Source organism: Aquarana catesbeiana, linkage group LG05 (genome assembly GCF_042186555.1).
Source record: "Aquarana catesbeiana isolate 2022-GZ linkage group LG05, ASM4218655v1, whole genome shotgun sequence".
Lineage (NCBI taxonomy): Eukaryota > Metazoa > Chordata > Amphibia > Anura > Ranidae > Aquarana > Aquarana catesbeiana.
This window is the reverse complement of record NC_133328.1, coordinates 525,578,594-525,605,142: the sequence shown is the minus strand read 5'-3', so window position 1 is coordinate 525,605,142 and position 26,549 is coordinate 525,578,594.

Below are 26,549 nucleotides of genomic sequence, written 5' to 3'. Positions count from 1 at the left end.
ATTAAACTACAAAAGAATAAATATATATGGAGTTTTTATTAATAAAGTATAAAAGGACAATGAACAAACATAGACATTTAAAAACAGATCAGGCTAGACATAGAACCTGGTATTAGTACACCATAGGGATCCTGCCCTGCAAGCTTATATGAAGTTTGAAATATATGTAAATATATATATATATATATATAGGGATCCTGCCCTGCAAGCTTATATGAAGTTTGAAATATATGTAAATATATAAACAGAGCGCATTGTTGTCAAACGGAGGAGAGTATACTTCCCCAAACATTGGATAGTAACACAAACATAGGGCTCTGATAAACAAGATGCTGCATATTTGGGGGTCGCTTTTATTCTCGATATTGAAATTTATATATTTGTACATTTCCTTTTTTTGATATTCTGGCATTGTGATAGTCTTTTTTTGTTGTCTCTTTTATGCATCTCGAATAGAATCTCTAGCTCCTGAGGAAGCGTTCTGTGCAACGTGAAATATGTAGAGCAACTAGAGAGCATCTCACCTCGGATCACTACACCTGCAACATCTTGTTTATCAGAGCCCTATGTTTGTGTTACTATCCAATGTTTGGGGAAGTATACTCTCCTCCGTTTGACAACAATGCGCTCTGTTTATATATTTACATATATTTCAAACTTCATATAAGCTTGCAGGGCAGGATCCCTATGGTGTACTAATACCAGGTTCTATGTCTAGCCTGATCTGTTTTTAAATGTCTATCTTTGTTCATTGTCCTTTTATACTTTATTAATAAAAACTCCATATATATTTATTCTTTTGTAGTTTAATACTGTTGTGCCTCCAAAGTCCCATTCTTAGGTTTTTTTGTGTTTCCATTTACAATGTTGGGGACGCTGGCACAAATTGCTATTGAGTACCTACAGAGTCACCCTGTTTTTTGAGGTACTTAAGCACTAGGGTTCGTTTTTGATACTTTACCGCATCTAAGCCACATCTAACTTGCACCTGTGCTGAGCCTATACTGTACCTATAATGTATCTATACTGCATGCAGGTTAACTGGGACTGTTGTTAAGTGCATCAACGCTCCTAAAAGGCCCCAACAATAGCCTGCCCCTCCGGTAATAATATTTCTGCTAGTCTGCAGGTCCCCTTTATTCCCCTGCCCTCTTCCTCTACCATCCTCCTTGACTTTTGGACAGTGCACATCCAGTCAGTCTAGGAGATCTTATGCCTTGTCCTTATTGTTAATCACTTTGTATGCTAAATTGTGTTATTACCATTGTCAATCCATGTTATGCTTGCCTAGTTAGCAACCATATTGGTTGACAATATATTTAGTTTGCCTTTACTGCCTGGTTTGGTGCCTGTTTTCTTTTGATGTAGCACTACCACTGGATACTAAGGAAATTACTTTCAGTGATTTTCTGTGATATTGTATGCTTGTACACTCAACCTGGTGTGGTAGAGAGGGTGAGGTTTTCAGAAAAAGTCAAGGCAAAGAACAGAGGACCCATTCTGATCAGGGGGTAGCTCTACACTCCATTTCTTGTCCAATTGACAATGTTGTCACTTGGACAAGGACTGAAAGAAAATCTGCAGCAGGGACATGTACAGCAAGCTAACAGGGTTCATAGCCTTTGTCTACTTCACTAAAAAAGAGTGCTTTTATTGCAGTTCGTATGAATGTATTTGAGATTTCTTCTTAACTCTGTGCAGGTCAAGAAGTGAAAGAAACTCCCCAGCAAGGACACAGAAAGCAATAAAAAGCTTGTGTTCTAATTTGACAATTTAATTTGACTAAAATATGGCATACCATGTCACAAAGGAAAGGGAGGAGAATGGAAAAGTCCCTGTTGCAAGTAGTACAGTAGTTGAAGGTATCCTTTCACTTCCTGTCAAGGTGACAATGTTGTTACCTGAGCACTGGAACAAACACTGCCAGAAGTTCTAACTGCTCTATCCAAAATTAAACTGGGCAGAGATACACGTTAAGTTCATTCAACTTGTATAGCTATGAAACATTCTAAAGCTATGGAAAGCATAATCCAATTTTTTATTTGTTTCACAGAAAGCAGAAATAACTCATGTCCCCTATTACTGTCTTTTATGCAAAAATAAGAATATTGCTCAGCATGACCCTAACAGTGGCAATGCAAGTGTCATTTATTTTAAACAGATACAGCATTCATAACAGGAGATTGGAGAACTACAATAAAAATAGAGATAAAGTATAGACATTGAATGTTTCTTTTCTTTCCTTTTCCATTTACCCCTGTTTCCTTTCCAACTATTTATGACATCTTATGCCGTATTTCAGTCAATTAAAGATGTCAAGTCAGAATACAATTAATCTATAGAGAAACAGAACAACCAATCCCGATCAAGGGGTCCGACATTTCATAATTTGTTGCTTGTCTTTCAGCTTCAAATACAGTTAATGATTAACATTTTTAAACCTGTTATTTCTAGAGGTCATGCTCTATGGTCATAGGCTTGTTTTCATACTAACATATCATTTAACTTCCACAGGGAACTCTATAATTACAAATGCATTTCTTTCTAGACAACACTCATCCAATTTGGCAGAGATAACCCACAGTAACAGCTATACCAAAAGTAATACCTTGCAACAGGAATTATGATAATTTATGCACTTGAGACAATTCTCTTGATTTAAGCAATGGACTTATACTGAAGTCCTCATTACAGAGCTGTCATTTTTTATCAAATGCCAATATTCAAACTTTATTAGAATTTCTATATCAGCGATGGCTTGCTTGGGAAATAAAACTTACTTACTTCTAATTCTTTATCATTTAAAAGAAAAGAATGACACGAATATAAATAATTCTCATCACATTTTGTAATGGTAACACAATTAACTAACACTGGGGGATTAGGTTGTGACAGAGTTGTAACACAGGATCAACTTTTTATCTGCAATTCATAAAATGATTATAAAAGACTTAACTCTCCCGCAACCTAACCTTTGAGCGCTTTTATGATAGTATGAATATTAATAGGGATTCAGGGAAGCATGGGAAGGATACTGCATAAACCTATGCCATAACTTTGCAGCACATAATTTGACCTGCTAGCCCCTTTAAATAGAAACACAAATGATTTACATTCTGGGGCTCGTTGATTCTCACCTGGTGGAATAATTAGAAGTCTCGAGCAATCATTTTTTCCTTTTGCCAGCCCTGTAGCCTGTGTAGACCAAATCCATGTCACCAAGAGGTTGGCACCTAACAAAAACTCACTTTATTTATTGAGAACTGCTAGACATCAGCTGCCATAGTGAGGAGACAGTATGAGTGGCATTATCTTGGCCAAGAAGGAGTGAAGGATATGACTCAATTGAGAACATGCCATACAACGAACCATGTTTTGTCTCAACGCTTTATGCAAAACATATACCTCCTGCTTTATGCAAAACATATACCTCCTGAGACTCAGTCTGTGCCTGTATGACAACTAGGGTTGCCAGTGCCACCTCGTCTCTTTAAAACCAAACACATATTGATTGCACAGGTTCTCTGGCTGATTAAGGTGGTAATTAAACTCACTTGGTGCCTTATCTGCATTTAATTAGCCTCAGAACCTGTGTAATTCATATGTGTTCAGGTTTAAAGGGATGAGGTGGCAACTTGACTTGGCAAGATCCACAGGCAGTGTCAACTTACCAAAAAACTCAGAAGTAGAATACAATGTAGTTTATTCAAACTTGACATCTTGCAGAGGATGTTTTACCTTGTTTTTTTAAAGATTAATATACATTCCTATCTCAATTCCTCTTTACCCGGCAGATGTAAAACAGAAACTAACTGAAGAGTATGAGAGTGTCTAGCAGTGACGGCCCATCCATAGAGGGCGCATGGGCGCCGCCTTAGATATCCATGCGTCCGCCCCCCTGAGCTACACATCAGAGTGCCGAACCATGGATTCCAGTGCGGGGTAGATGTTTTTTGAAGCACCTGATTAGAGTCGGAGGCACTAATAGGCTTCAAAAAAGGGAGGCCTTGGAGCGCAGAGCACTAAAGTTCCTCCCCGCCAATCAGGAGGCAGGTCCTGAAACCTGTTTCCCAATAGGCCAAAGCATCAGGTGATCCTATTGGATGCCTAGCGCTTTGATGGAAGAGGAGACGCACGGCGGAGGAAGCTTGAGCAGACACCGGAGCCACCACTGCCTGCACTCCAGGAGAGGAGGAGAGGGCACCACAGCTATGCTACACGAGCTGGTAAGTGCCAGACCGCCCGAGGGGGGTGTCAGTGCCACGTTGCCCAGCGGGGGGGTTCTGTCAGCGCCGTCCGGTGAGGGGGTGCTGTCTCAGTGCCGTGCCACCGGGGGGTGTTGTTTGTTTGCTGCCCCTCCAAAAAAAGAACCCACCAACCACCACTGGTGACTAGATAGCTAAAGGTTGAACCAAGTAAAAAAAACAGAAGAAGGCAGGATTATACCAAAACACAATATATGAATAAAATAGGACAGGCTTCTGTGGCAGCCCAGCCCATGTGCAGGGCCACCTTTAATATTGATTGTACCCTTGGCAAATATTTTCCTGGGGCCCCCCCTGGCCCAACACCACCACCCCCAGCCCCCACTATGCAATTTCTCTCTCAACCTGCTCTGAAACATACAATAAATAGCAGGTAGACTCAAAATAAGTTTACTGCAGCAGATCAGAGAGCAATTGCAATTGGTTGTCAGAGGTTACAGCATATCATTACCACTTGCTGACTGGTTGCTAGAGGTTAGAGCACACATTACTGCTCTTTGATTGGTTGATAGAGGTTACTGCACATCATAATCACTCATCCGTTGGTTGCTAGAGGGTACTGCATATTATTACCACTCCCTGGTTGGTTGCTAGAGGTTACTGCACATCCTTGCCGCACACTGGTTGCTAGAGGTTACTGCACATCCATGTTGGTCACTGGAAGTTCAACATGGCACCTCATGGCAAAGAACTGTCTGAGGATCTGAAAAAAAGAATTGTTGCTCTATGTAAAGATGGCCTAGGCTATAAGAAGATTGCCAAGACCCTGAAACTGAGCTGCAGCATGGTGGCCAAGACCATACAGCGGTTTAACGGGACAGGTTCCACTCAGAACAGGCCTTGCCATGGTTGACCAAAGGAGTTGAGTGCATGTGCTCAGCGTCATATCCAGAGGTTGTCTTTGGGAAATAGACGTATGAGTGCTGCCAGCATTGCTGCAGAGGTTTAAGGGGTAGGGGGTCAGCCTGTCAGTGCTTAGAACATACGCCGCACACTGCATCAAATTGGTCTGCATGACTGTTGTCCCAAAAAGAAGCCTTTTCTAAAGATGATGCACAAGAAAGCCAGCAAACAGTTAGCAGACTAAAGACATGGATTACTGGAACCATGTCCTGTGGTCTGATGAGACCAAGATAAACTTATTTGGTTCAGATGGTGTCAAGCGTGTGTGGCGGGAACCAGGTGAGGAGTACAAAGACAAGTGTGTCTTGCCTACAGCCAAGCATAGTGGTGGGACTGTCATGGTCAGGGGCTGCATGAGTGCTGCTGGCACTGGGGAGCTACAGTTCATTGAGGGAACCATGAATGCCAACATGTACTCTGACATACTGAAGAAGAGCATGATCCCCTCCCTTCGGAGACTGGGCCACAGGGCAGTATTCCAATATGATAACGACCCCAAACACACCTTCAAGACGACCACTGCCTTGCTAAAGAAGCTGAGGGTAAAGGTGATGGACTGACCAAGCATGTCTCCAGACCTAAACCCTATTGAGCATCTGTGGGGCATCCTCAAATGGAAGGTGGAGGAGCGCAAGGTCTCTAACATCCACCAGTTCTGTGATGTCCTCATTGAGGAGTGGAAGAGAACTCCAGTGGCAACCTGTGAAGCTCTGGTGAACTCCATGCCCAAGAGGGGCATGGAAAATAATGGTGGCCACACAAAATACTGACACTTTGGGCCCAATTTGGACATTTTCACTTAGGGGTGTACTCACTTTTGTTGCCAATGGTTTAGACATTAATGGCTGTGTGTTGAGTTATTTTGAGGGGACAGCGAATTTACACTGTTATACCAGCTGTACACTCACTACTTTACATAGTAGCAAAGTGGAATTTCTTCAGTGTTGTCACATGAAAAGATATAATAAAATATTTACAAAAATGTGAGGGGTGTACTCACTTTTGTGAGATACTGTATATACAGTATATTATAAAAGTAAGACTGAATTATGCCTAATGTTAATAAAAACAAGAATGAAACAAAACGGTTCATTCTTTTAACCTTTGTAACCACCAACCCTCATCCCCTCCAAACTAGCTATGAGCGCCAGTTCAGTACAAGTTCTAGGTCTGCACCTATACTCAGACGGACATTCAAGCATGTGACATAGGTGTCCTTTTATGAAACTGAGATCAGCGGCGATCCCGAGTCTCACCGCTGATCTCAGCTCATTACCAGTTTATGAAACTGAGATAATCAGCGGAGAACATGTTCTCCACTGATTATCTCAGCACAGTGAGAATTTGTAACTGACTTCACAGAAACGGCCAGTTTATGAAGGTGCGATCTCAGCACCTCACTGGCGATCTGTGACAGAATTCTCACTTTCTGATTCACCATTTCAGAAGTGGAGAATCAGAGTGAGAAGCCTGAAACTGGCTGAGTAATCTGGAGAAAGCAAGAAGTCTTTTGACTTCTTTCTTTCTCCAAACAGTCAGAGCACACCTTGCCCACCATTACACACCCCAAAACCAGCAGGATAGGAATTTATAGTGTATATATATATATATATATATATATAGCTATATATATATATATATATATATATATATATGTATGTATATATAAATACATATATATATATATATATATATATATATATATATATATATATATATATATATATATATATCTATATATCTATATCTATATATATCTCTATATATAGATATAGATATATATCTATATATAGATATATAGATATATATCTATATATAGCTATATTTATATATATATATATCTATAAATAGATATATATATATTTTTTTTTAGATGTTCACGTCTCTTGCTGGGTTCACACTTGTGCGATGCGTGAACCAGCGTGATTCCTGTGCGGGTTTTCACATCGCACCTACATTGACATCTGCGCACCACTGCGGGTGTCAATGTAAAGTTAATGACACCCCCAGATCATTTCACAGATCGCAGTGCGAACTATGTAATGGTGCAGGAATCGGATCGCATGGGTGTTCACACCCATGCGATCCGATTCCAGTGCGGACCAAATAAAGGGTCCTGTACCATTTTGGTGCAAATGCAATATGATTTAGGGCCAGTTCCCACTGCTGCGGTGTCCGAGATCGGATGTGATTCGCACCGCACTGCAGTGCAAAATCACATCCGATCTCTGTGCGATGCGATTTCAGCCATACAGATAGTATTGCTAAATTTGCATTGCCCTCGGACCAAACTCTTACAGGACCCTTTTTTTGGTCCACAGCAGAATCGGATCGCATGGGTGTTCACAGCCATGCGATTCGATTACTGTCCGAGTTTGCAGATCGCACTGCGATATGCGAACTGATTTGGGGGTGTTGTTAGCTTTTAGGCCCAGTTCACACTTGTGCGATGCCGGACATCGATGCCGGACATCGCACAGGCATCGCATGTTATTCGCAGCACACTGCCATTCACATTACATGCGATGTGTGTGCGGTGCGATATCAGCTGTACAGATAGTATGGCTGATATCGCACCGCATTCGGTGCAAACACGCACAGGACCCTTTTTTCTGTTCGGACCAGAATCGGATCGCATGTGTGTTCACACATATGCGATCCAATTCATGTCCGAACTGTCAGTTCGCAGTGCGATATGCAAGCTGATCTGGGGGTGTCGTTAACAATGCATATGGCAGTGTGAACAGACATGCGAACCCGCAATGGATTTGCAGTGTTCTTGCATCGCACCAGTTTATCAATTTTTATGTTTATCTATAATGAAATATATTTTATTTTAATTTATTAATAAATATTTATACTTGTATACTTTATTAAAATTATTTTTTTAATGATTATAAATGTATTTTGCATTTATATGAATGGTGTATAGCTGCATTATATATGTGCATTACATTCATTTACTATACACCATTCACATTTAAATAGGGACATGTATGATCTTTAAATATTGATAAAAACAATTTTTTTTATAATTAGGTTAATGTATATTGTGTAGGGGGAATTTAACTTTATTATTTTATTAATATGTTGGGGAATAATGTGTGCTGATTTGTGTTACACTTTGTATTTCACGCTTCCTCATACTGTAATCCCGCTATATCACACGAGATTACAGTGAGAGGAGCCATTCTCAGGAGTTCCCGGCGTTTGTAGATCGCTCCTCAACTCAACATGAGAAGCGATCTACACACTTTCATAAACAGGCACTCAGAGGAGAGCGATCTCCTCGGAGAATGCCTGAGAACTGAAAAGCGGTATTTTACCGCACTTTCATAAAAGGACACCATACTGTAATGTCAGTAACAAGATCAGGGAAGATAGATAATCTGCATATGGGAGCAAAATGACCTTTTTAGATATAAGGGCAGTTGATGGTTTGGCTCAAATCCAAGTATTGCAAGTATCCAAGTATTGCTTCTTCCAGTAACCAGACTAAAGCAGCTATTTTTCCTCAAGATGATGTAATTTCAAAGGCAGTGAGTCATTGAGGTTTGGAACTTTTCCTTTTGGAAATGAAAACACAGGGTCTATTGCTAACAGCAACATCTCTTCCAGGTTTATACATCACAGATCTCCTGCAGTCTTCTGTAAGATGAGGTTTTGGGATGGATTTTTTTGGGCTTGGAATTCTTAGCAATAACACACTTATATCTGTCCACCAAGAGTCTAGTAGATATCCCGGGTATGATGAAGTTTGAAACACAAAATCATAAATTATAATATAATAAATAAATATAAATAATTATAAAAAATAATAATATAATAATTTCCCCACGATTCACTATCGTTCAATTCTGCAAGTGTTCTAATTTATTATCACTGTTTTCTAGCTGGTCTAATACCACTTTTGATGTAAAGGGACATTTTTTGGTTGCTACGGACAATCTCCAGTTTCCAGGCAGAAAGAACAGTATATACCGTGTTTCCCCGAAAATAAGCCCGGGTCTTATATTCATTTTGGCAACAAAAGATACAGTAGGGCTTATTTTTGGGGTAGGTCTTACCATGTAATGTGCTGTCTTCTCCCCCCTTCTCTCTCACTGCCTGACAGAAATCCCCAGTGTGAACCAAGTTAAAATACTTGTAAATCCTATAATCCACTTTATTAAAGTAATATATAATGTACAATGTGTGTTTCTGTAATATAATTGTGCCAAATATCTTCATTATAGCATCGTTCTGCTTTTCTGTGACCCCCGGAGCTCTTTTCCCCACAATTATATTACAGAAACACACACACTGTATATTATATACTACTGTAATAGAGTAGACTATAGGATTTCACAAGCATTTTAAGCTAGGGCTTATTTTCAGGGTAGGGCTTATATTGTAACCCTCCTGGAAAATAACCCTAGGTCTTATTTTTGGGGTAGGTCTTATTTTCGGGGAAACATGGTATCATATAAAACTGCATGCAGGGCATTGGACAAAGCACTGGGGACAAAAGGGATGTGAAATGATTTCATACAGTAATGTAATCTGAAGATTACAGCGTACTGTATGTGTTATGAATTTCCACTTTTTTGAATTTGCCGCCAGGCTTCGCCCCCATGCATCGCGACGCTCGCAGGGAACAGAGCCCGGCACACAGGACATTGGGGTGGAGGACAGAGCCCACGGACACAGTGGGGGGACATTGCAGGATCCTGGGGACAAGGTAAGTAACCTCTTCCAGGATCCTGCAATGCAATCCCGAATGTGGCTCGGGGTTACCGCTAATGGTGCTGAAATTTAACCCCGAGCCACACTCGGGAATACCGTCAGGGAGGCTACCAGTTCTCACTTCTATATCCCAAACGTTTTTAAAATGATTGGAAGAATGTTAAAATGGACCTCCAAGGAAATTAAAATAAATGCATTTATGAGATTTCACAATATGCAGCAAAAGTATAATTGTCAGGCAGAATTAAAGTACAACTAAAGACAATCTTTTTTTTTCATTTCGGATAGAGCCTCCTGTCAATTTTTCTTGCCATCAGAGATGGTGAGATTTCCCTTTACTTCTTGTCCCATAGCCAAAACAGTAAGCGAGGGGATATACTTACGAAGTAATGGAATCCCTTGTTGTCACCAGGGTCACCAGAGCTAGTGTTCCCTTTGGAAGATTTCACCTATATTCCTGTTCTGGTGACAACCTAAAATTTGGGATTTTCCATCACTTTCACTCTCAGTGATAACAAGAAACAGGACAAGTAATACTAACAGGGCTCCGATAGCAATAAAATATGACAGGTGTTCTAATCCCTCTCCAGTTTATCCGAAAGTAGAAAAAAGTTTTGCCTTTAGTCATAATTTAAGTATTTCCTCAGCCTCTTCTTCCACGGTGATTAGACTGTTAACACTGTAACTATGTAGCAGCAGGTCGCAAGTTGAGAAACTGTAGCAGGGGGCTGACACACTACAGAGTGTTTTGAAAGTAAGAGATACTATTTTTTAATATATTACTGCTTTAAAATACTACACCATGGGGGATTACTTTCTTTTACCCTAATATATCGAGTAAGCATGGGAGAAGTATGGGAGAAGGAGTCTCAAAGGGACCACCACTAAGGATTACCTGGACACTTCTGGAATACCTAGAATGAAGCCAGGATTGATGTAACATCATCCCAAATATTACAACCACAAGGCTTACTGGAATGACTTTTAAGGTGAGAGTTCTGAGAGCATAGACGTGTCACAAGGAGGGTAAAGCACACCGATTTCTATATGCACGAAATTTGGAAAATAGTGATTATATCGGGCACATCACCATTGGAAAATGAACTGTTATATACTTTCATTTAATCACACACCCCTGTTATGGACTGCAATATGTGATGCACTTACTGTGTTTATGTTAATATATATACAATACAGTTGTGCTCATAAGTTTACATACCCTGGCAGAATTTATGATTTCTTGGCAATTTTTCAGAGAATATGAATGATAACACAAAAACATTTCTTTCACTCATGGTTAGTGTTTGGCTGAAACCATGTATTATCAATCAACCGTGTTTACTCTTTTTAAATCATAATGATAACAGAAACTACCCAAATGACCCTGATCAAAAGTTTACATAACCTGGTGATTTTGGCCTGATTACATGCACACAAGTTGACAAAATAAAGTGAAGGTTCTGGAGTAGCCATCACAGTCTCCTGACCTCAATATCATTGAGCCACTCTGGGGAGATCTCAAACATGCAGTTCATGCAAGACAGCCTAATGCCCTGTACACACGATCGGACATTGATCGGACATTCCGACAACAAAATCCATGTATTTTTTCAGACGGATGTTGGCTCAAACTTGTTTTGCATACACACGGTCGCACAAAGTTGTCGGAATTTCCGATCGCCAAGAACGCGGTCACATACACCACGTACGACGAGACTATAAAGGGGCAGTTCAGAACCAAGCGCGGCACCCTTTGGGCTCCTTTTGCTAATCTCGTGTTAGTAAAAGTTTGGTGAGAGACACTTTTTCAGACTCGTGGCTTTCAGATCATTTTCTGCTGTTCAGTTTGTGCTTGTGGGTTTGTATCTGGTCTTCAGTGCATGCAGTGAGTACAATTGACTTGTCATTGTGTTCGTGTTCGTTCGTTACTGTTTTTCAGGTCGCTCTTCGCAGGCCTTGCTGTTCTTCAGTGCGTTCTGTTACTTCGTTTTGAGCAGCTGACCGTTTTCTAGGCATGTTGCGTATACATACTCATCGTAGAGTTCGTGCTGTGTGGGGGCTTGGTGTTGGGGTCCTTACCTTGACACAAGTCCAGTCCATGAACAGGGCGAGGAGGAGTTCATGGACCAAGAATTGGTTGCTCCAGCGTGACCAATTCTGTCACATGCCTTTGCTCTGTGAGATCCGTGAGAATAATCCTGACGATTTCAGGAACTTTCTCCGGATGACAGACCCCGTATTTCACTGTTTGTTGGCTTTGCTGACCCCTTATATCAGCAGACAGGATACCTGCATGAGGCAAGCCATCACTCCGGAGCAGAGGCTAGTCGCCACCCTGCGGTACTTGGCGACGGGGAGAAGCCTGCAGGACCTCAAGTTCTCGACAGGCATCTCCCCCCAGGCTCTGGGGATCATTATCCCAGAGACCTGTTCTGCCATCATCCAGGTCCTGCAAAAGGAGTATATTATGGTAAGATTTTTATCCTTTAACATTGTATTGTATTTCTTTCCTCATTCCCTAATTACCATGATTGTAATATGCTGTGAATGTCCCCTTTGTCCTCATGCATGCTGGATTTTTATGTAATTTTTTTTTGTCCTTCATACATATTTGCCTTCACTTACCTCCCCAGCATGCTCTCCTGCACCTATATTCACCTCATGTAGTCACTTAACAATGTATTTTGTCAGCTCCATATTAGTGCTTTACCCTAAACACCCCCTAAAATGTGTAAAATTGTGATTTGTGCTTTAAATTCAGGCAGCACAAGGCTTTTTTTTTGGTGTCCCAAAATCATCCCAAAATCATTTGGAACCCCCCCTCCCGCCAACTGCTAACTCAGCTGATACCAATCCTCTATCTACTGACTTTGCCAAACCCATACACACTATACCCACCTCTTTTGTGGTCAGATTTATGGATAAATTTCCCAAAGCATGTAGTGCAAGGGCCTGCCTGAATACTTTCAAATGGGACGATTTAAAGTTTTTGTATCCTATTATTATCTTGATAGGTAATAGCAGAATGTAAAAATGTGCTAAAATGTGTACAGTGTGTATTTATCTCTTTGTATTATGACACTTCTTACCTGTCCAGTGGGCTGCCAATAGTGTAAAGTAAGGAGGGGCTGGCCAAAGTAATACACATTATTTAGGCATTAACCACTTCAGCCCCGGAAGGTTTTACCCCCTTCCTGACCAGAGCACTTTTTACAATTCGGCACTGCGTCGCTTTAACTGCTAATTGCGCGGTCATGCAATGCTGTACCCAAACGAAATTTGCGTCCTTTTCTTCCCACAAATAGAGCTTTCTTTTGATGGTATTTGATCACCTCTGCCGTTTTTATTTTTTGCGCTATACACGCAAAAAGACCGAAAATTTTGAAAAAAAATGATATTTTCTACTTTTTGTTCTAAAAAAAATCCAATAAACTCAATTTTAGTCATACATTTAGGCCAAAATGTATTCGGCCACATGTCTTTGGTAAAAAAAAATGTCAATAAGTGTATATTTATTGGTTTGCGCAAAAGTTATAGCGCCTACAAACTAGGGTACATTTTCTGGAATTTACACAGCCTTTAATTTATGACTGCCTATGTCGTTTCTTGAGGTGCTAAAATGGCAGGGCAGTACAAAACCCCCACAAATGACCCCATTTTGGAAAGTAGACACCCCAAGGAAATTGCTGAGAGGCATGTTGAGCCCATTGAATATTCATTTTTTTTGTCCCAAGTGATTGAATAATGACAAAAAAAAAAAAAAATTACAAAAAGTTGTCACTAAATGATATATTGCTCACACAGGCCATGGGCATATGTGGAATTGCACCCCAAAATACATTTAGCTGCTTCTCCTGAGTATGGGGATACCACATGTGTGGGACTTTTTTGGGAGCCTAGCCGCGTACGGGGCCCCGAAAACCAATCACTGCCTTCAGGATTTCTAAGGGCGTAAATTTTTGATTTTACTCCTCACTACCTATCACAGTTTTGAAGGCCATAAAATGCCCAGATGGCATAAAACCCCCCCAAATGACCCCATTTTGGAAAGTAGACACCCCAAGCTATTTGCTTTGAGGCATGTTGAGTCCATGGAATGTTTTATATTTTGACACAAGTTGCGGGAAAGTGACAATTTTTTTTTTTTTGCACAAAGTTGTCACTAAATGATATATTGCTCACACAGGCCATGGTCATATGTGGAATTGCACCCCAAAATACATTTAGCTACTTCTCCTGAGTACGGGGATACCACATGTGTGGGACTTTTTGGGAGCCTAGCCGCGTACGGGGCCCCGAAAACCAATCACCGCCTTCAGGATTTCTAAGGGTGTAAATTTTTGATTTCACTCTTCACTGCCTATCACAGTTTCGGAGGCCATGGAATGCCCAGGTGGCACAAACCCCCCCCAAATGACCCCATTTTGGAAAGTAGACACCCCAAGCTATTTGCTGAGAGGCATGGTGAGTATTTTGCAGCTCTCATTTGTTTTTAAAAAAAAGGAAAGACGAGAAAAAACATTTTTTTTTTACTTTTTTCAATTTTCAAAACTTTGTGACAAAAAGTGAGGTCTGCAAAATACTCACTATACCTCTCATCAAATAGCTTGGGGTGTCTACTTTCCAAAATGGGGTCATTTGGGGGGGTTTTTTGCCACCTGGGCATTCCATGGCCTCCGAAACTGTGATAGGCAGTGAAGAGTGAAATCAAAAATTTACGGCCTTAGCAAGCCTGAAGGCGGTGCTTGGTTTTTGGGGTCCCGTACGCGGCTAGGCTCCCAAAAAGTCTCACACATGTGGTATCCCCGTACTCAGGAGAAGCAACAGAATGCATTTTGGGGTGTAATTTCACATATTCCCATGGCATGTTTGAGCAATATATCATTTAGTGACAACTTTGCGCAAAAAAAAAAAAAAAATTGTCTCTTTCCCGCAACTTGTGTCACAATATAAAATATTCCATGGACTCGACATGCCTCTCAGCAAATAGCTTGGGGTGTCTACTTTCCAAAATGGGGTCATTTGGGGGGGTTTTGAACTGTCCTGGCATTTTATGCACAACATTTAGAAGCTTATGTCACACATCACCCACTCTTCTAACCACTTGAAGACAAAGCCCTTTCTGACACTTTTTGATTACATAAAAAAATATTTTTTTTTGCAAGAAAATTACTTTGAACCCCCAAACATTATATATTTTTTTAAAGCAAATGCCCTACAGATTAAAATGGTGGGTGTTTAATTTTTTTTTTTCACACAGTATTTGCACAGCGATTTTTCAAACGCATTTTTTGGGGAAAAAACACACTTTTTTAAATTTTAATGCACTAAAACACACTATATTGCCCAAATGTTTGATGAAATAAAAAAGATGATCTTAGGCCGAGTACATGGATACCAAACATGACATGCTTTAAAATTGCGCACAAACGTGCAGTGGCGACAAACTAAATACATTTTTAAAAGCCTTTAAAAGCCTTTACAGGTTACCACTTTAGATTTACAGAGGAGGTCTACTGCTAAAATTACTGCCCTCGATCTGACGTTCGCGGTGATACCTCACATGCATGGTGCAATTGCTGTTTACATTTGACGCCAGACCGACGCTTGCGTTCGCCTTAGCACGAGAGCAGGGGGGACAGGGGTGCTTTTTTTTTTTTTTTTTTTTTTTTTCTTTATTATTATTATTATTTTTTTTATCTTATTTTAAAACTGTTCCTTTCATTTTTTTTAAATAATTTTTATTGTTATCTCAGGGAATGAAAATATCCCCTATCATAGCAATAGGTAGTGACAGGTACTCTTTTTTGAAAAAATTGGGGTCTATTAGACCCTAGATTTCTCCTCTGCCCTCAAAGCATCTGACCACACCAAGATCGGTGTGATAAAATGCTTTCACAATTTCCCAATGGCGCTGTTTACATCCGGCGAAATCTACGTCATAAAATGCTCGTAGCTTCCGGTTTCTTAGGCCATAGAGATGATTGGAGCCACTCCGGTCTCTGATCAGCTCTATGGTCAGCTGGCTGAATCACCGGTTGCATTCTCAGGTTCCCTGTTGAGACAGGAGAGCCAGAGAAAAACACGGAAGACGTTGGGGGGGATTCCCTCCCACTGCTTGTAAAAGCAGTCTAGAGGCTAATTAGCCGCTAGGATTGCTTTTACATGAAAGCTGACCGCTGGCTGAAAAGAATGATACCAAGATGATACCTAAACCTGCAGGCATCATTCTGGTATAACTACTCAAAGTCGTGAATGGCGTACCTGAAGACAAAAAAATGGTTAACAATAAAGCACAGTAAACGGTAAAGTATAAAAAATTGCATACCTGAAAAGCAAACATGATAAAACATAATAACAATAAAACATTGCAGAATAGAATACAGTAAAAAAGAGCAGAACAATAGAGAGAGAATAGAGAGAGAAAGAACAATAAAACGACAACTATTATTTTTTATTTTATATTTTTGTTTGTGTTTTTTTTTTTTTTTTACACTGTTTTTTGTAACTAACTTTTATAACTGTAACCGGTTCCAGGTTCGGGTCTCTCAAAATGTGATGGCATCTTGGGAGACCCTGTGAAAGTGTGCCTAGTCTGTGCAATGCTGTACCCTACGCTAATACTCAACTAGTGAATGGTAGCGTTCAAAACATTCACCAATGCAAAGACCAGGATTGTCAGGACAGGAGAGACAATAATAGCGGGTGTCACGCCTATATCCGCGCTTGCTGCAGACACGACATCTTTTTTGGGGGGGTTCATTGGGTAGGGGTACTCGGGAGGACATAAAAATGCCTCTCATGCAGCCGACTGCATTTGGTTGGGGATGTGAATGGGGGAAGTACGGGCGCTGCAGAAGTGGTGGGTTCCCAATTAGGATTGGCGAATGCAGCAGGAAGGGCATTATGGGCACGACGGGCCTGTGTTTGTCTTTTTGGTGGCAGCGGGACACTACTTGTGCTTGCCACCTCACCAGCTTGAACTGCACTTATGGGACTCGCCATGTCACCAAGTGTTACTGCAGTGCGGGTTTGACTACGACCGGGGTGTACTAGGCCGCTGGTGCTTGCTAGTTCACCAAAACGCTACAAAAAAAACTGTTAGGGATCGCAGGGATCAGGCCTGACTCTGTGAACGCTGCAGTTATGCGTTTAGTGTTTTGTAAGTGTCAGTGATCGATCGATACTGCACTTGGGTGGGCTGGGCTGGGCCGGGTGGAGGGGCAAAACGCAGGTGCTAGCAGGTATCTGGGCTGATCCCGCTAACACTGCGTTTGTGGGAACCCTAAACTGCTGGGGACGCTAGTATAGATCTGATCAGATCAGATATTGATCCGTTCAGATACTATACCACTAAGGGAGGTGTACGGTGCGCGGGTGTTAGCGGTACTGGCGCTAACCTGACGCTGCCTGGGGCTGGTGCTTGCCAGTTCACCAAAACGCTACCAAGAAAACTGTTAGCGATCGCAGGGATCAGACCTGACTCTGCGAACGCTGCAGTTATTTGTTTAGTGTTTTGTAAGTGACAGTGATCGATCGATACTGCACTTGGGTGGGCTGGGCTGGGCCAGGCGGAGGGGAAAAACGCAGGTGCTAGCAGGTATCTGGGCTGATCCCGCTAACACTGCGTTTGTGGGAACCCTAAACTGCTGGGGACGCTAGTATAGATCTGATCAGATCAGATATTGATCCGATCAGATACTATACCACCAAGGGAGGTGTACGGTGCGTGCGTGGGTGTTAGCAGTACTGGCGCTAACCTGACGCTGCCTGGGGCTGGTGCTTGTCAGTTCACCAAAACGCTACCAAAAAAACTGTTAGCGATCGCAGGGATCAGGCCTGACTCTGCGAACGCTGCAGTTATGCGTTTAGTGTTTTGTAAGTGACAGTGATCGATTGATACTGCACTTGGGTGGGCTGGGATGGGCCGGGCGGAGGGGCAAAACGCAGGTGCTAGCAGGTATCTGGGCTGATCCCGCTAACACTGCGTGTTTGGGAACCCTAAACTGCTGGGGACGCTAGTATAGATCTGATCGGATCAGATATTGATCCGTTCAGATACTATACCACTAAGGTAGGTGTACGGTGCGTGCTTGGGTGTTAGCGGTACTGGCGCTAACCTGACGCTGCCTGGGGCTGGTTCTTGCCAGTTCACCAAAACGCTACCAAGAAAACTGTTAGCGATCACAGGGATCAGGCCTGACTCTGCGAACGCTGCAGTTATTTGTTTAGTGTTTTGTAAGTGACAGTGATCGATCGATACTGCACTTGGGTGGGCTGGGCTGGGCCGGGCGGAGGGGAAAAACGCAGGTGCTAGTGGGTATCTGGGCTGATCCCGCTAACACTGCGTTTTTGGGAACCCTAAACTGCTGGGGACGCTAGTATAGATCTGATCGGATCAGATATTGATCCGTACAGATACTATACCACTAAGGGAGGCATATGCTGCGTGCGTGGGTGTTAGCGGTACTGGCGCTAATCTGACGCTGCCTGGGGCGACGCATATCACCGCCGGGCGATCAGGGGGCTAAACCTTTATTCGGTAATAAACGGCGGGTGCCCTGACACTATAAAAAATAAACGAACTAACCAGCGTCACCCGTAACACTTATACGGTGATCAGTGGTGAAAGGGTTAACTAGGGGGCAATCAAGGGGTTAAAACATTTATTAGATAGTGTATGGGGGTCCCTGACGCTATAAAACGCTGACGGCGAACCTAAATATTTACCTCCCTAACTAGCGTCACCAGCGACACTAATACAGCGATCAGAAAAATGATCGCTTAGTGACACTGGTGACAGGGGGTGATCAAGGGGTTAAAACTTTATTAGGGGGGGTTAGGGGGGTACCCTAGACCTAAAGGGGGCTACCACTCACTGCCCTAACACTGTAACTGTCACAAACTGACACCATGCAGTAATCAGAAAAAATAAATAAATAAATAAATACTGCTTGGTGTCAGTTTGTGACGGGGGGGTGATTGGGGGGGATCGGGGGGCGATCGGGGGGGGGATCGGGGGTGTAAAGTATGCCTGGCATGTTCTACTGTGTTGTGTGTAGTGTTGTGCACTTACATGTCTTCTCTCCTCGGCGCTGGAACGGAAACTGCCAAGCCAAGGAGAGATGACATCACATCCTCTGCCTGTGTGAAACTACACACAGGCAGGGGAGGATTCCGATTGGCTGGGAGCGATCGCGAAGGGGGCCACGATCGGATGGTCTCCCCCTCGCCTCCCAACGCTCCCAGTCAAATGCCGACCGCGGCTGGCACCGGGGGGGCTTCCGATCGGACCCCCCGCCCGCGGGAGGCAGATCACGTACAGGTACGTGATTCTGCCTGCCCGTGCCATTCTGCCGACGTATATCTACGTTAGGCAGTCGGCAAGTGGTTAAGCTCTCAATGAAGTGGAGAGGGTTACCTGTCCAAAACATCTCCCCCCCATAAAATTTTACAAATGGCTCATGAGAGGGGGGAGGAATTTGATAGGTGGACCTTATACCTTTGTCTTTAAATACTCCCTAAAATAAATGTTATACTGATTTTGGCCAAGAATGTTTGTGTCTAATCTGCTTTCCATGTTTATGTGCAAAATGATTAATTTATTTTTCTTGTTTGACTCCACAGTTTCCTTCCAACCCAAAGGAATGGCAGACTGTAGCCTCCCACTTTGCCCAGCGGTGGGACTTTCCTAACTGCGGAGGGGCAATTGATGGGAAACACGTCCACATCGTCCCACCACCCAACTCGGGGTCATACTATTATAATTACAAGGGGTTCAATAGTATTGTGATGTTGGCAGTGGTGTCGGCTACTTATGAGTTCCTGTATGTGGACGTGGGGAAGAATGGCCGGATGTCAGATGGTGGAGTCATCACCCAGACGGAGTTCTACAGGCGTCTCCAGAATGGCAGCTTGGACTTGCCACCTCCAGAAGACAATGTGGAAGGACTCCCATTCGTCTTCGTTGCGGATGAAGCATTTGCACTGGGGGACCATCTTATGCGGCCATTCCCGATGAGGACCCTCACCCCGGACCAGAGGGTTTTTAATTACCGGCTGGCCAGAGCCAGAAGAGTGTTGGAGAACACGTTTGGAATCCTGGCCAGCCGGTTCCGCCTATTTCTTACACCCATACACATGGCGGAGTATAAGCTCAATCATATCATCCTGGCTTGCTGTGTTCTCCACAACTTTTTTTTTTTTCAAATTATTGTTTTTTTATTAAACATATATGCAGGTGAATAAAGAGGACATTGATACAGTGTTGTACAAATTTCAACAGGCCAGCAGTACAGCTGACAGATATCAAGCATCAGTAAAAAATAAACCAAATATAAAAGATTCATATCAAGTTCCATGTAAAATTCAGTAGCTAACAAATAGGTTTCAACATAGAGCTTAGCAAAATCTAAAGAGGAAAAAGAGAAAAGAGTACAATAGAGAAAAGAAAGAGAGAATAACGTGGGAAGGGAGGGGAAGGGAGGGGGAGGTTCAGCAACTGGTTCAGGGCGGGTCTTCTCGTCTATGCCATTCTTCCCAGACCTTATCATGTGCTTCCAATCTATCTTGCAATCTAGCTGTCATTTTTTCCATCAGCTCTATGTCTTTTATTCTGGTGTATAGGTCCGTTTGAGTAGGCGGGTCCCGTCATTTCCAATAAAGGGCAATAAGTAGGCATGTGCAATTCGTTTCGTTACGAATTCGTTTTTTAACGAATTTCGACAAATTCGTTAATTCGGGAATATCCGAATTAACGAAAACCCGTTTAACGAATTTTTTCCGAATATTCGTAAATTCGATAAAATTGGACATTCGTAAATTCGGGCATTCGAACATTCGTACATTCGCAATTTACATTCGTACATTCGTACATTCGAACATTCGTACATTCGCAATTTACATTCGTACATTCGAACATTCGTACATTCGCAATTTACATTCGTACATTCGTGCATTCGTACATTAGTAAATTAGTGAATTCGTAAATTTGTAAATTCGAAAATTCGGAAATCTGAAATAATAGTTAACTAATAATAACTTAACTATTAGTAATTACTAGTAACTTTGAATTTATAGGTATTGTAATTTCCTTTTAAATTTGGCTGTTAGTGAACGTAACACATACAAATTTATCCGAAGTTATGAATGATCCGAAAAAACGGAATGGAACGTAATGAATTAATAATAATAAATAACAATAATAATAATAACAATGTTTTATTATTATTATTTATTATTAATTTGTTCCGTTCCATTTGTTTAAATGCAGCCTTAATTTTGGATAATTCGTAACTTCGGATAAATTTGTATTTGTTACGTTCACTGACAGTCAAGTTTGAAAGGAAATTACAATACCTATAATTTAATAGTTAGTTACTATTTCAGATTTTTGAATTTTCGGGGTTTTTGGTTTTTCAAACTTCGAATTTACAAATTTCTGAATTTTCGAATTTACAAATGTACGATTTTACGAATGTACGAATTTACGAATGTACAAATGTACAAATGTAAAAATGTACGAATGAACGAATGTTCGAATTACGAATGTTCGAATTACGAATGTTCGAATTACGAATGTTCGAATGTACGAATGAACGCATTTACGAATTTACGAATGAACGAATTTACGAATCGCAATCATAACGAATGACCCGAAAAACGAAAAAAATAATAAACTAATGAAACGAAAACGAAAATGAACGAATTTTTTTGGCTGTGCACATGTCTAGCAATAAGGCGTCTCGCGGCTGTCAGGACATGTCTAAGCAGTTTTTTGGAATGTTTAGGTATCTGTAAAACAGAAACTCCAAGGAGGAATGATTTTGGGGTTCTGGGAACCTGCACACCTAAAAGGCAAGTCAGTAAAAGCTGCGTCTCCGTCCAGAAAGGCACTATCTTAGGACAAGTCCAGTAAATGTGGTACAAGGTCCCTCTGTCTCCCTGACAACGCCAGCATCTATCCAAACTGGAAGGGTAAATGGCATGGAGAACGTCAGGCGTCAGATACCAGAAAAGGAGAATTTTGTAGGCATCCTCCTTATAGAGTGTACAAAAGGAACTCTTAGCTGCCTGAGACCAAATCATCCGCCATGTTGTTTCTGGGATTTCCTCTCCCAATACCCTCTCCCAGCGAAGCATATATGCATGCTTAACCTGGGTGGTAAAGCAGTAGGAATTTAGCACCCGGTATATGTCTGAAATTAAGCCTCGGCGTGCTGAACCCTCTAACATCAAGCTCTCAAATGGAATTGGTGCTGAGAATTGTAGGTTCGGGGCGAAAGATTGGGAATAATGTCTAATCTGCAGGTACCCATAGAATACCTGGTGGGGTAAGTCAAATTTCTTTTGAAGTTCTAGAAATGAGAGCATTCTACGTGTACATGGATGCACCAGATGACCAAAGTGGAATAAATTCCTTGTCGCCCATGGGAAAGACATCTGATGTGTAAGGCCTGCAGGCATTCTGGGATTGCAGAGAAATGACGTGAGGAGTGACCTCTCCGAGACCAGCTTATGTACTCGGGGTAATCTACGCCAGAGTGAACTAAGATGGAGCATGGGGCCCAGAAGCTGGGCCGAGTCCACCTCCACATTCGCATTCCAGAGCATGCTATTCGGATGTGTGGGTGCCATCCATATTTGTTCAATTTCTGTCCATCTATTGTAAGACCACTGGGGAAACCAGGAGGCCAGGGCACGTAGTTGGGCAGCTTGGTAATATGTATTTAGGTCAGGTAATGCCAACCCCTTCTGAGCGCGCCGCCGTTAAGACTGAATTAGATATTCTATGCCTCCCATATTTCCAAATGAAGCGCACAAAATCTGCCTGAAGTTTCCTCAAGTCTGCATGTGGAATCGGGATGGGAAGCCTCTAGTAGAGGTAAAGAAGTTTGGGAAGGATGGTCATTTTAACAGAGGCCACCCTCCCCAGGAGGGAGATATGGTGAACCTTCCATTTTTGTAACAGATCCCTTATGGACCTGAACAAGGGAGGGAAGTTGGCTCGGTATAGGGTAGTGTAAGAAGGGGTGATCTGAACTCCCAAATATTTCAGGGTTGCTCCAGTGATATGGAAAGCATTGCTGTATATGCTGGGTCTCTGATGCTGGGATATTGATAGGTAAAGCCTCTGATTTAGCCGCATTTATTTTATAGCCAAAGAGAGATCAAAAAAGGTCGAGTTCGGCATGTAAATTGGGAAGTGAGATCCTAGGCTGGGTCAGGGTAAGTATAATGTCATCTGCGAACAGTGCTAGTTTAAATTCCCTTCCCCGCACTGGGACCCCGTGTATGTTCAGGTTTTCAAACAGAAGCCGCCAGAGGCTCAACACATAGCGCGAATAATAGTGGCAAGAGTGGACACCCCTGGCGGGTCCCGTTCACAATCAGAAAGGCAGACGACAAGGCAAAGGGGGTTTTCACTTGAGATGTGGGATTTGTGTATAGGTGCCGAATGGCTTGTAAAAAAGGGCCCCAGAACCCCATGCATTTCAACGTGGCGAACAGGAAGGGCCAGCCAAGGCGGTCAAAAGCCTTTTCGGCATCTAACCCAAGGACTAATGTCTCCAACTTGTCCCTGTTCGCCACGTCTATGAGGTCAATAATCCATCTTGTATTGTCCCCTGCTTGACGGAGGGGGACAAAACCCACCTGATCCTTATGTATTAAAGAGGGGAGTATCAGTTTCAATCACATCGAGAGGAGTTTAGTAAAAATTTTCAGGTCAGAGTTTAGAAATGCGATTGGCCTATAACTGGCACATAATGAAGGATCTTTGTCAGTTTTGGGGATTAACGTGAGGTATGACCTCTGCGTGTCTAAAGGGATAGGGGTTTGCTGAAGAAAGGCATTAAACAACTTACACAAATGAGGTAGGAGAATCGGGAGAAATGTCTTGTAATATTCATAGGGGAGGCCATCTGGACCAGGGGATTTATGTGATGGCAAAATTTTAACGGTAGCTGTCAATTTTTCTACCGTGATAGGGGCATTGAGGGAAAGTACGTCCGACGCCTGAAGCTTGGGGATTCCACTTTCCTCCAAGTATTGTTGCAAACGATCAGCCAGGTCAGGGGGGAGAGGGTCCTGTGGAATCTCGGGGTCATTATATAGAGCTGTATAGAATTCCCCAAAGGCCCAAGCTATGTCTTGAGGGTGTCATAAGAGTGCATCTCTTCTATCTTTTATTTGGTGGGGGGTGGTCGTGTGGGAGCATTCTGACAATTTGTGCGCCAATAGTGAGTGGGCTTTGTTGCCTTTGTCATAGTAGGTTTGTTTTAATCTAAGGAGTGCCTTCTCTACATGGCCTATTGCTAAGTCTCGGAGGGTAGTCCGTAAGCAGACAATTTTTTTAAGGAAAGGTATGGATGGTGGAGTTTGTAATTGGAGCTCTAGGGCTCTGAGATCTCTTTCAGCTTGGAGTTTAGAAGCTTTCGCATCTTTCTTCATGGCCGAGGAGATCGCTATACAGCGCCCTCTGAGGACCGCCTTGTGGGCCTCCCAAAGAGTAGAGTGGGAGATATCAGAGGTGTCATTTTCAAGGAAATAATTCTGCAATGTGGACTCTAGTTCCGATTTAGATGGGATGTGTTGGAGGAGGAAATTATTTAATTGCCAGTTACATGGTTTAAGGGTAGGGATGCCTATCTCTAAGGACATAGTTACAGGAGCGTGATCGGACCAAGAAATAGGTAGGATCTGGGTGTCCTTAGTGGCACGAAGGGTGGCATTGTTGACAAAAATATAGTCTATACGGCAGTGCGTGCGGTGAGGGGCAGAAAATAATGTGTATTGTCTATCTCCCGGGTGCAGGGCCTGCCATATATCAAATAAGGCATAACGTCTGGTGATTTGGCAAAATAATTTTGAGTCCCGAGCAGCGCGGGTTCGTGGATCTGTGGGGTTAATTACGCGGTGATCTAGACCTACCAAGTGGGATAAATTAAAGTCCCCACCAATTATCAAATATTCATTGGGGAATCTAAACAGTCATGCAAATATTTTAGATAGGAAATGGATTTGTCGGGTATTAGGGCATACAGGGTGCAGTTAGTGACAGCCTGTGTTTGCCACTGACCTCGCAAGATAAGGGCCAGCCAAGGCGGTCAAAAGCCTTTTCGGCATCTAACCCAAGGACTAATGTCTCCAACTTGTCCCTGTTCGCCACGTCTATGAGGTCAATAATCCGTCTTGTATTGTCCCCTGCTTGACGGAGGGGGACAAAACCCACCTGATCCTTATGTATTAAAGAGGGGAGTATCAGTTTCAATCACATCGAGAGGAGTTTAGTAAAAATTTTCAGGTCAGAGTTTAGAAGTGCGATTGGCCTATAACTGGCACATAATGAAGGATCTTTGTCAGTTTTGGGGATTAACATGAGGTATGACCTCTGCGTGTCTAAAGGGATAGGGGTTTGCTGAAGAAAGGCATTAAACAACTTACACAAATGAGGTAGGAGAATCGGGAGAAATGTCTTGTAATATTCATAGGGGAGGCCATCTGGACCGGGGGATTTATGTGATGGCAAAATTTTAACGGTAGCTGTCAATTCTTCTACCGTGATAGGGGCATTGAGGGAAAGTACGTCCGACGCCTGAAGCTTGGGGATTCCACTTTCCTCCAAGTATTGTTGCAAACGATCAGCCAGGTCAGGGGGGAGAGGGTCCTGTGGAATCTCGGGGTCATTATATAGAGCTGTATAGAATTCCCCAAAGGCCCAAGCTATGTCTTGAGGGTGTCATAAGAGTGCATCTCTTCTATCTTTTATTTGGTGGGGGGTGGTCGTGTGGGAGCATTCTGACAATTTGCGCGCCAATAGTGAGTGGGCTTTGTTGCCTTTGTCATAGTAGGTTTGTTTTAATCTAAGGAGTGCCTTCTCTACATGGCCTATTGCTAAGTCTCGGAGGGTAGTCCGTAAGCAGACAATTTTTTTAAGGAAAGGTATGGATGGTGGAGTTTGTAATTGGAGCTCTAGGGCTCTGAGATCTCTTTCAGCTTGGAGTTTAGAAGCTTTCGCATCTTTCTTCATGGCCGAGGAGATCGCTATACAGCGCCCTCTGAGGACCGCCTTGTGGGCCTCCCAAAGAGTAGAGTGGGAGATATCAGAGGTGTCATTTTCAAGGAAATAATTCTGCAATGTGGACTCTAGTTCCGATTTAGATGGGATGTGTTGGAGGAGGAAATTATTTAATTGCCAGTTACATGGTTTAAGGGTAGGGATGCCTATCTCTAAGGACATAGTTACAGGAGCGTGATCGGACCAAGAAATAGGTAGGATCTGGGTGTCCTTAGTGGCACGAAGGGTGGTATTGTTGAAAAAAATATAGTCTATACGGCAGTGCGTGCGGTGAGGGGCAGAAAATAATGTGTATTGTCTATCTCCCGGGTGCAGGGCCTGCCATATATCAAATAAGGCATAACGTCTGGTGATCAGGCAAAATAATTTTGAGTCCCGAGCAGCGCGGGTTCGTGGATCTGTGGGGTTAATTACGCGGTGATCTAGACCTACCAAGTGGGATAAATTAAAGTCCCCACCAATTATCAAATATTCATTGGGGAATCTAAACAGTCATGCAAATATTTTAGATAGGAAATGGATTTGTCGGGTATTAGGGCATACAGGGTGCAGTTAGTGACAGCCTGTGTTTGCCACTG